This window comes from Zingiber officinale, chromosome 2B (genome assembly GCF_018446385.1).
Source record: "Zingiber officinale cultivar Zhangliang chromosome 2B, Zo_v1.1, whole genome shotgun sequence".
In the NCBI taxonomy this organism is placed as follows: Eukaryota; Viridiplantae; Streptophyta; class Magnoliopsida; order Zingiberales; family Zingiberaceae; genus Zingiber; species Zingiber officinale.
In genome coordinates, this window is record NC_055989.1 from 99707521 (window position 1) to 99711449 (window position 3929).

The 3929-nt window shown below is 41.1% G+C and overlaps 1 long non-coding RNA gene across 1 annotated transcript; it reads left to right on the forward strand.

The window, feature by feature from the left end:
- Positions 1 to 1228: 1228 nt before the first annotated feature.
- On the forward strand, positions 1229 to 2212 carry LOC122049335. Its single transcript, XR_006130931.1, has 4 exons — positions 1229 to 1528; positions 1610 to 1822; positions 1915 to 2007; positions 2106 to 2212. It is a non-coding gene; the product is annotated as an uncharacterized LOC122049335 (long non-coding RNA).
- The last annotated feature ends 1717 nt before the right edge of the window (positions 2213 to 3929 follow it).

Below are 3929 nucleotides of genomic sequence, written 5' to 3' on the forward strand. Positions count from 1 at the left end.
AGCTTATACAAAGTTGTCGATAGTCGTCACACTATACAATTACAAGTCTACTAATGGTCACACAGACAATAGTTTCAATGAGCTCCTTAAGATCTTAGGTGGACCATACTTAAAGTGAGTGTAGTTAATTTCATATTGTTAGTCTTGATCTATTATATATCTTATGTATTCTAACATCTCCCTTCAATGATTTTAAATAGGATGCACATTGATGAGCTTAAACAAGCAAATCGTCATTTCTCAAGTAATGAAACATTGTTACAAAAGAAACATATGAAAACATTTGCTGAATGGTTATCAAAACAGGTTTCTGTTAACTCTTCAAACCGAATTCAATGGCTAGCACACGGTCCAAGAAAGCATGTTACATCTTATATGGTATATATTGTAAATGGACATCGGTTCCACAGAATTGATGTTGGAAGGTCGACACAAGATAGTGGTGTTTCAATTGAAGCTGATACTGTTTGTCAATCTAATGCTAATGACAATTCACATACAATAGGAAGATTATCATACTATGGGGTTATACGAGATATTATTTTGCTAGATTACTATTCTTTTAAAGCGCCTATTTTTAAATGTGATTGGGCCAATCCTGGAACTGATATCAAAATTGAAGATGGTTTTACACTGGTCAACTTACACCAAGGATTAAAAACTTTTGAAAGTGATCCTTTCATTTTAGCATCACAAGCAAAGCAAGTATTCTATTCTAGGGATAATGATGAATCAAATTGGTATGTGTTGCTAAAAGCACCGCCTCGAGGTATTCATAACATGGATGTGCTTGAAGAAGATGCTTATACGTCATCAACACCTCTTGATGTGTCCCTACTTGAGATTAACATTACTGAGAAAGAACCGTACTCAAGGAATGTGTGAGGGAATTGATGTGATTGAGACATAATGGAAATTTTCAACTATATATTTTATAGTTATTTATTTTGATTTATACATGTTCTTATCAATACTTGCATAACTCTTTATTTAATGTTTCAATATATTTTTCTGCTTATTTATTTTCAGCAATGCATCATGTCATATTACATGTTTGAACAGGTCATTACATAGCTTTCAAAAGACAAATAAAATGGTAAAAAAAAACGTAGCAAAGGATCTGTAGCTGAAAATTCAGGTAATATTGTATTTTATTTTAAATCTTTGATTTATTTTACTAAATACATTTAAATATCTCTTTTTTCCTATTTTATAGGAAAATATAACTAATAGGTTATCGACAATGGACTCTAACAATTCATCACAAGATTTGCATGGTAAAGAACCAATTGGTGATGAGAAAATTGATAAGAAAAAAGGATGGGGTGCGTCAAAGTTGAAAATGGTTAGTGGCCAAGACAAGTGCAAAGAGCTAGAGCGTAATGAGTTTGGACAGCCGATTGGAGATAATTCAGTGAAGTATGCTTCTTTCCTAGGTTGCATGATAAAGGAATTTGTGCCATATACATTAGATGGATGGAATGATATTGATGAAGAAGTGAAGGATAGGATGTGGAGTTGTCTTCAGGTACTAGATTTAGTTACTTAATTTTTCATTTCAATTTTTATAACAAAATGAAGACATATTTTTGTGTTATTTAATGTACAGCTAACTTATAAAGTTGAGGATTGGGAAAAGAAATCAATTTGTCAAAAGTTAGCTAAATTGTGGCGTGATAGAAAATCCAAATTGCAAATACTTGTACAAGAAGCCAATACAAGTTAAGTGGCTTCACGAGATCTCAGTTTGTTGAAGCTTAAATTTATGGACCAGAATCAGTGGGACTTGTTTGTACAGAGGACATTATCATCTACCTTTCAAGTAAGTGTTTATTTTCTTGTTATGGTTGGGTAAGAGACTACTAAGTTTTAATATGTTGGAGAGTTTGATTATGTGATTTTAACTAATCTTAGGAAAAGAGTGCAAGTTTTAGAGCAATGAGGGAAAAACAAGTCCACATTCACACAATGAGCCGGAGAGGTTATGCCCGTTTAACTCACATTATGGTAATTATTTTTAATTTTTTATAATTTAAGTAATAAGTATTGATATATGTATCTTTTGAATATGTTGTAATGATTTTGTATATATTTCTATATTTAAGGAAAAGAGAAGTCCAGTAGATACAAAAATTACGAGATCACAAGTTTGGATTGAAGGTCACAAAAAAAAATGGGGAACCTAGTACTCAAGCTGTTGGAGAGAAAATGGCAAGTATGTCCACTCATTTTAGATTTCTTTGCCATTTTATTCCACTGATCTTGTTTTTCATAAGCATTTATACTTAAAATCTCTATTTATACTCTTACCATTGTCTCCATAATATCAACTCTATAAAAGATGGTTCAGCCAATGGTGCTCTCGTGAGGTTTTGGATTAGTTTCGTGAGCATATCCCTCATGTCTCGATCTTTATGGGTCATAGAGTTGGGTTTACCTTTCGATCCTTCTCCGAGTCCCAAGAGATATAAAGATGTACAGTTAATGTCATTGATCCTGTCCGAATGCTGAATCAACGGACGCTGGGCACGTGGCGCTCTCCGAGTCGCTGATGTAGATCTCCGGTTGGTCGTACGAAACTCCGGCGAACCTGCACAGAAGTCGGGCCGGGAAGGGGTTCCCGGCGACGACCCTCCGACGCTCCAGTCAGGCAAGCAAGTAATGAAAAAAGTGGCTCCAAAGGTGTTGAACGCGTACCTCCGGCGAAATGTGAGGCCCTTTATATAGAGAGGTGAAAGAGCTCCTGCACGTCCTCCGAGGCGCCTACGTGTCCGCAACCCATACCTCGGTATGTGTCTGTCAGAAAGCTTACCTGACGCCATACTGCTGCAGTCCACACATGTCTTCGATGGGACAACAGAACACCTCGTTGTCAGACTTGGAGTATGGCCTAGCCATAGGACTTGACAGCTGTCATAAGATGTTCTTGTCCTTCTCTACCTACCACAGGCCGGCCGGACGGGGAGTCCATCCGGCCAGCCCTCAACTTACGCGCCGGTCGGACGGCGCTCATATCACGTCCGTCCGGTCAGCCCTTGGCCTCAATATGCTGGGGATATTTTCGGTAGGGTGCTATGTAGGGACTGTTTAGCAGTATATCACCTTCTCTTAGGCCTTCCGCTCGGCTCTTTGCTACTGTTATATTGAGCGTCGGAACCCCGACTTCTGTCGGGGCGACTTTTGCCATCGGCTGTTCACCGGTCGGCCGGCCGGGAGGTCGGCTCATCCTTCTCCGGTCGACCACCTGGCCTTTTGACTCCCGCGTGGCATTGGCATCTCAAAATGGGGGTCCCCTGTTCTAACCGCAGGATCACTTGCCTCCCCATCAAGTCTAGTCGAAGGAGGCGAAGTCCGACTGACTGGACTGCCAATCTGACAGTAACGACCGATACATTAATCCGCTCGGCCGGACTTAGGGATGCCCATCCGTTCGGCGGTACTTTGCCCATGCCTAGCGTTCCCTTGGAATCCATGCCCCATCTTCTCCCCTACTGCCCATCACGTGGGCTGCGCACGGTAAGGGGCGATCATTAAATGCGACCTATATTCGGCTGACACGTGGCGATCATGCTTTTGTCAGCGCATGGCGGTGGCGTCACTTCTGATGGGACGGTCGCCGTTTGAAATGAACGGCTGGATGATGGCCTCGTTCTTCACGACCTGGATCGGACGGTGGAGGCTGCTCCCGGGCGGCAATATAAAGCCCACGACTCCTTTTTCGCCGCATTTTTCTCTTCATCCTCCTCCGGCGCCCCTCTGCTCTTTTTCTTCTCCGGCGACCTTGCTCCTCCATTCTTCGGCAACCCCCAGGCCCCAGTCGATCATCCCTTTTGCTCGTAAGACCCTTTTCCTCACTCCCTACGTTTTCTTCTTTCTATTAATCGTTTCATTCAGTCGGTTTCCTTTCATTCCCTGCTCGAGCCTTCCTT